Below are 7,723 nucleotides of genomic sequence, written 5' to 3' on the forward strand. Positions count from 1 at the left end.
TCTACCACTCTGTGACCTCTCCAGCTAATCCAAAATAGGGCAGCAGGACTTATCCTTGGCCTTAAGCCCAGGAACCGCATCTCTCCTGCACTAAAAAGTCTTCACTGGCTCCCGGTTGCTGTAAGGATTAAATTCAAATCTCTCTGCATCATCCACAAGTCTGTCTGGGCCCGGGGACCACACTATCTTCCACTTTATCTCACTAAATACTCTCCCTCTAGATCACTACATTTCTCTGGCAACAACTTTGTGTAAATCGTTTTGCTAAACAGAGAGTAGGTGGTCGTTCACTTTCCTCAACGGGCTACCTTCTATGGAATGGCATCCCCCTCCCTCTGCGCCTGTAACGCTCACCTAATTCTCGCAGAGGCGCCGGTCTTGACTGGGCGACTACCGTATCTTCAAGGGTGATGTGTAGCACCCGGTTGGCTCTTTGGGCTGGACCTCTGTGCACTGTATGTCTGACTTCAAGAGTAAGATGTCTGCAGACAGAAAATATGGGATTAATGAACTGGGGTTATTGGGGTGTCCCTATCTCTTCCTTTTTTTTGCTCGCCTGTAGACCCCCAAAGGTTAACGCTCTCACCTTAGGTAAGTGAATGCCGAGCTCTCCATCTGCCTCGGGGCAGGGTGCTGTAACCAGTTTCTTCACTGGATCGGTAGCGCAGGCCTCTTGACTTCAGAGGACTGCTGTCCGTCGTTTACTGCACGAACGGTAAGTTTCGAGTAATTCTATTGTCTTTAAAGTCTTTAGCAATGATGTCTCTTGTTTTGCAGGTTCCGGCGATGGCGGATGACGGGCTGAAGTGAGTTGAAGATGGAGTCCGTATGATGAATAGAAGCGCCTGGAAGCACGTAAGTAAGCGCTTGTTGCCTGCTTCACGATGCGCTCTAACTGTCTTTTATTTTGCAGGTACGAGTTCGGAGCGGCTGCAGGGTGCCGGAATACCCACTGGGGTTGATGTGGAAAGGAGTAATGGCATGTGAGTATTAAAGTTCCCCAATGTCTTTAAACGCACCTTGTTTTGTCTTTCAGATGCAGGATGCAGCGCCAAAGGCCTCCGGAGCGTGCGAAGAGTCGGTAAGCTTTTGTCTTTCAGATGCCGGAATGCAGTGTGAAGACCTCCGGAGCGCACGAAGAGTAGGTAAGCCTTTGTCTTTCAGATGCCGGAATGCTAACCTGTTCTTTCTTGTCTTTATAGGTGTTGCTGAAGACTGGATTCAGGATGGTAAGCCTTTTTCCTTAGGCCCAGGATCCGATGCAGAAGACACGATGAGCGTTCTGCTGCAGAGGATGCAGAATAACGCAAAGCAAGATTCATCCACCGGGTGTGGTTTAAATAGCCTCCTGTAGTGCTTAGGTGTCTCCTTCCACAGCCACGCCTAGGTAAGAAAAGAGTTCCTGCTTTCCAGAAGAGTTCCAGTGTTCTGAATCTAGGGAGTGGCTCCTGCCCCACCCAACAGGAAAAGTAGTTCCAAACAGAAGAGGATCAGAGGCTCAGCTGGCAGGCAAGTAAGCAGCATGGTCTGCTGCAGGTAAGTCCACCCAAGCATTATGAACCTCGGCGCTTCCAGCGCTGGGACTGGGCACATTTATGAGCCTGGTGCCACTGGCACCAGGACTGGGTCCAAAAGGTCCCAATTGGGACTGGTTGGCCCTCGGAACCTGGGTTATGGATCTGCTTCCAAGGGAGTTGGGAAAACCCTGACCTTTTGGAAGCAGAGATCATGACAGTACCCCCCCTCAAGGCCCCTCCCAAACCGGGCTTCTCCGGGGGTTTTGGCTTGTCAGGAAATGTTCGGTGAAATCTTTTGATTAGGCGAAGAGCGTGGACATATTCAGCAGGTTCCCAGGATCTCTCTTGGGGGCCGTAGCCTTTCCAGTCTATTAGGTAAAATAGTTTAGATTTGGAGATCTTGGAGTCCAGAATGCTTTTGACTTCAAACTCGAGTTCTCCATCCACTAGGATGGGTTTTGGAGATTTAGTTAGTCGGGTTTGAGGTTGCACGGGTTTTAATAGAGAGACGTGGAAGACCGGATGTATCTTCATGTGAGGGGGCAAGTCCAACTTGACCGCTACTGGGTTTACTATGGTAGTGATGGAATAGGGACCAAGGTATCTTGGGTTGAATGTGCGTGGCCCTTTTAGAGGTAGATATTTGGTGGATAACCAGACTTGGTCCCCTACTTGATATTGAGGGGCTTCCTTCCGATGTTGATCTGCTCCTTTCTTGTATTGTTCTTTAGCCCTTTGAAGGTGAGAAACAGCTTCCTTAAAGGCTTGGGTGATTGTAGAATGCAGGTAGTCTACTGCTGGTGTTTCAAGATCTTGGAGGGGATCCAACTCCGAGGTTCGAGGGTGACTGCCGTACAAAAGAAAAAACGGTGTTTTCCCAGTTCCCGAATGGACAGAGTTATTGTAGGCATATTCGGCTATCCAAAGGATGTCTTTCCAAGTTTTTTCAGTTTGTTGCAGCATGCAGCATAAATACTGTTCCAGAGTTTGATTGGTCCTCTGGGTTTGTCCGTCGGTCTGAGGGTGGTGACTGGTCGATAGTCTCACATCAATTTGAGCCGACCGACAGCAACTTCGACAAAAATGAGAAATAAATTGACTACCTCGATCCGAAATTAGAACCGAAGGAAAACCGTGTAGTCGGACGATGTTTTCGAGGAATTCTCGGGCCAGAGTTGCTGCTGTTGGCAAGCCTTTGAGCGGAATGAAATGCGCCATCTTGGAGAATAAGTCCACGATTACTAGAATCGTATTGTATCCGGAGCATGGAGGTAGATCGGTGATGAAGTCCATAGAAAGCGTATGCCAAGGGCGAGGTGGGATGTCAATAGGGCGTAAGAGGCCTGCTGGTCTTTCCTTTTGACTCTTGGTTTAGGCGCATACTCCACAAGACATTATAAAGTCTCTGATATCTTTTTTCCAAGATGGCCACCAGAAGTAGCGCTTGATCTTTTCTGAGGTCTTGGCCATACCGGGATGACCTTCCATTAAAGAATCGTGATAACAGGAGATTACTTTTTTCTGTAAATCTGTGCTGGGCAGGTATAACCGTTCTTGGAAATACAATAAGTTGTCCTTTACTGCAAAGTCCTTTCCCTGCAGATGCCAATTCTGTATGTCTGCTGGAGTTACAAGTTGCCTGGCTTTATCCTTAACTTCCTCTATGGATTCTGTGGCGATTACACCCAGAATTCTTTGTTCGGGAATGATTGGTACAGGTTTAGGGTTGATCAAGTGTTCTTCCACTCCCATCCGAGAAAGGGCATCAGCTTTACCGTTTTTTGTACCAGGTCGATAGGTAATTATGAAGTCAAACTCGGCAAAGAATAATGCCCAACGGAGTTGTCTAGAGGATTGGGCTTTTGCGGTTTTCAAATATTGCAGGTTTCGGTGATCCGTAATCACAGTAACGGTGTGTCGGGCCCCCAGCAGATAATGCCGCCAAGCCTTAAAGGCAGACTTGATAGCCAGAAGTTCCTTGTCAGTAATCGTGTAATTGATTTCAGGAGGCGAGAATTTGCGGGACCAAAATGCCACGGGATGCAACTGATTGGTTACCGGGTCCTTTTGTGATAGAACTGCCCCCATGGCAAGGCTTGAAGCATCAGTTTCCACGATGTAGGAGAGTTCGGGGCGAGGGTGTTTTAAGATTGGTGCAGAGATAAATTTAGTCTTCAAATCCTGGAAAGCTTGTTCCGCCTCGGTAGACCATTCAAAACGTTTGTTTTTCTTTAACAAGGCAGTGATGGGCTGGACTATTCGAGAGAATTCGGGGATAAACCTGCGGTAAAAGTTAGCGAAGCCTAACATGCTTTGCACACCTTTTACGGAGGATGGTGATGGCCATTTGAGAACTGCATCGACCTTCTTTGAATCCATACGTACTCCGCCAGGTGATAATATGAATCCCAAGAATTCAACTTCAGTCACGTTGAAAACACATTTTTCCAACTTAGCGAAAAGTTTGTGTTGACGCAATCTTTCGAGGACCATTTTCACGTGTTTCCGATGTTCAGATTCCGATGAAGAATAAACGAGGATGTCGTCAATGTAAACAACAACACACACATCTATGAGCTCTCTGAGGACATCGTTCATAAAATATTGAAAGGCGGCCGGGGCATTGCAAAGTCCGAAGGGCATGACCTGATATTCAAATAGCCCATACTTGGTGCGGAAGGCAGTCTTCCATTCATCGCCCTCTTTTACTTGTACCAAGTGGTAAGCTCCTCTAAGATCCAGCTTTGTATATATGCATGCTTTTCTGACTTGGTCCAGGAGTTCAGGGATCAAAGGTAACGGATATCTATTCTTAACGGTGATCTGGTTCAGGGAGCGATAAATCGATACAAGTTCTAAGGTCTCCTTCCTTTTTTGGAACGAAGAACAAAGCTGAAGAAGCAGGGGACTTGGAAGGACGAATAAACCCATTCGCCAGGTATTGATCCAGGTATTGTCGAAGGTGAAGGTTCTCAGGCTCGGTGAGAGCATAAATTCTACTACAAGGAGGAGTAGATCCAGGTAGCAGGTCTATCTGGCAGTCATAAGACCTATGTGGAGGTAGAGTGTTAGCCTGATCCTTCCGGAAAACATCTTGGTATTCAAGGTATTCGGGAGGTAACTGGGGAGTCTCTGAAGAAATTGCTGCCAGTGCAACACCAGGTGGAAGGTGACAAGTAGAGACACATTCTGGAAACTGGACCGTTCTTGCTCGCCAATCGATCAGAGGATTGTGTTTCTCTAACCAAGGTATTCCTAGAATAATCTGAAACTGAGGGGCCTTGATCACATCGAACACGATCTTCTCATGGTGTCCATCTTGACTTACTAGCGTCACCTCTTGAGTGGTATGCGTTACTGGCCCGGAGGCTATCTCCGTACCATCCACTGTAGTAATGACGTTCTTTACAGCCTTGGGACAAAGAGTTAGATTCATCCTCAAAACCATTTCATGATCCACATAATTGCCGATGGCACCGCTGTCGACGTAAGCTTCAATTGCATGTAATCGATCCGGATTATCAGGGCTAATGAGGACCATAGGTATCACGAAATGCGAGGTCACGGCACTGGTTTTCACGCTCGGCAAGAGGACCTCTATTCTTGTCGGGCGAGGTCGTTTCCCTGCTCAGAGTTTGTAACTTTGGTAACTGCAGCTCCTACTGCCTTCTTGGCAGGTTTCACCGGACAGTCTCGAAGAAAGTGCCCTGAGTTTCCGCAATATAGGCATAATTGCAACTGTTTTCTCCTTTCCCGCTCCTTTTGTGTTAGAGGACCTTTCAGACCCCCAATTTGCATGGGTTCCCCGGAGTCTACTCCTTTGGAAGGAGTTGGCGGTTTGGAAAATACTCGAGCATCAAACTTGGAACGGTCGGCCTTCCTGTTCTGCAGTCTATGATCTATTTGAACGACCAAGTCTATATAATCCGAACAGTCTTGTGGGGGATTCACTACTTGGGCTAAAACGTCTTTGAGCTCTCCACGTAGACCTCTGTAAAACAGCGTAATCCTTTTGTCCTCAGGCCATTGAGTTTCCACTATTAGTCTATTGAAAGATGCAATATAAGCCAAAAGGTCTTGATTACCCTGTCGCAACGAAAGAAGCTCATTGTCCAAGGCCTGCCCCTGTGAATGTCTTGCGAACAGTTTTTCCATACTAAGCTGAAAGGCTTGAAAATCATGGAGAACCGGATCATCTTGATTAACTAGAGGGATCGACCAGTCTGCCGCATTGCCACTAAGGTACGAAAGTACAAAAGCTACTTTAGCTTGATCAGTTGGAAAGGCTGCTGGCCGGCATAAGAAGTGCAACTGGCACTGATTGATAAATACTGCAAACCTCTTTGGGTCACCAGAAAATCGTTCGGGCGGAGCCAGAGGTACATTCCCAGGTAGGTTGATCTGCACTGGATTCATAGAGGATGTTGAAGGAAGATTTGCCCCCGATGCGGGTAACGGGGTTTGTCCGGCTTGTGACTGTAGCAATTGTCGAGCAAGACCGTCTGTTCTCTCCTTGGAAATAATTAGTTCCCTTCTTAGAGCATTCGTTTCCTGACGAGCTGCATGCACTTCTGCCCTTAGTTCCCCAAGTAACCGGGCTAGGTGGTCAGTATCCGAGGTTTCCATAGCGCCTGGGCGAGAGTTTTGCTGTAGGCTTTGCGTTTTGTAACGCTCACCTGATTCTCGCAGAGGCGCCGGTCTTGACTGGGCGACTACCGTATCTTCAAGGGTGATGTGTAGCACCCGGTTGGCTCTTTGGGCTGGACCTCTGTGCACTGTATGCCTGACTTCAAGAGTAAGATGTCTGCAGACAGAAAATATGGGATTAATGAACTGGGGTTATTGAGGTGTCCCTATCTCTTCCTTTTTTTTGCTCGCCTGTAGACCCCCAAAGGTTAACGCTCTCACCTTAGGTAAGTGAATGCCGAGCTCTCCATCTGCCTCGGGGCAGGGTGCTGTAACCAGTTTCTTCACTGGATCGGTAGCGCAGGCCTCTTGACTTCAGAGGACTGCTGTCCGTCGTTTACTGCACGAACGGTAAGTTTCGAGTAATTCTATTGTCTTTAAAGTCTTTAGCAATGATGTCTCTTGTTTTGCAGGTTCCGGCGATGGCGGATGACGGGCTGAAGTGAGTTGAAGATGGAGCCCGTATGATGAATAGAAGCGCCTGGAAGCACGTAAGTAAGCGCTTGTTGCCTGCTTCACGATGCGCTCTAACTGTCTTTTATTTTGCAGGTACGAGTTCGGAGCGGCTGCAGGGTGCCGGAATACCCACTGGGGTTGATGTGGAAAGGAGTAATGGCACGTGAGTATTAAAGTTCCCCAATGTCTTTAAACGCACCTTGTTTTGTCTTTCAGATGCAGCGCCGAAGGCCTCCGGAGCGTGCGAAGAGTCGGTAAGCTTTTGTCTTTCAGATGCCGGAATGCAGTGTGAAGACCTCCGGAGCGCACGAAGAGTAGGTAAGCCTTTGTCTTTCAGATGCCGGAATGCTAACCTGTTCTTTCTTGTCTTTATAGGTGTTGCTGAAGACTGGATTCAGGATGGTAAGCCTTTTTCCTTAGGCCCAGGATCCGATGCAGAAGACACGATGAGCGTTCTGCTGCAGAGGATGCAGAATAACGCAAAGCAAGATTCATCCACCGGGTGTGGTTTAAATAGCCTCCTGTAGTGCTTAGGTGTCTCCTTCCACAGCCACGCCTAGGTAAGAAAAGAGTTCCTGCTTTCCAGAAGAGTTCCAGTGTTCTGAATCTAGGGAGTGGCTCCTGCCCCACCCAACAGGAAAAGTAGTTCCAAACAGAAGAGGATCAGAGGCTCAGCTGGCAGGCAAGTAAGCAGCATGGTCTGCTGCAGGTAAGTCCACCCAAGCATTATGAGCCCGGCGCTTCCAGCGCTGGGACTGGGCACATTTATGAGCCTGGTGCCACTGGCGCCAGGACTGGGTCCAAAAGGTCCCAATTGGGACTGGTTGGCCCTCGGAACCTGGGTTATGGATCTGCTTCCAAGGGAGTTGGGAAAACCCTGACCTTTTGGAAGCAGAGATCATGACAGCGCCTTGAGCAGGTTCTTCTCAAATTCCGGAAGCTCCTCGACGGTCCCCTTTTCCTCCACCTTTCCTTCTCTCCTCTACTAATCCCACAGTTGCTGCGATTGGCGTCCTAGGCCCTTATGCATCCCCAGGGACCTGACCGCCCACACCAATTATGCC

Source organism: Ambystoma mexicanum, chromosome 12 (assembly GCF_040938575.1).
Source record: "Ambystoma mexicanum isolate Mex_15411 chromosome 12, UKY_AmexF1_1, whole genome shotgun sequence".
NCBI classification, from domain to species: Eukaryota; Metazoa; Chordata; class Amphibia; order Caudata; family Ambystomatidae; genus Ambystoma; species Ambystoma mexicanum.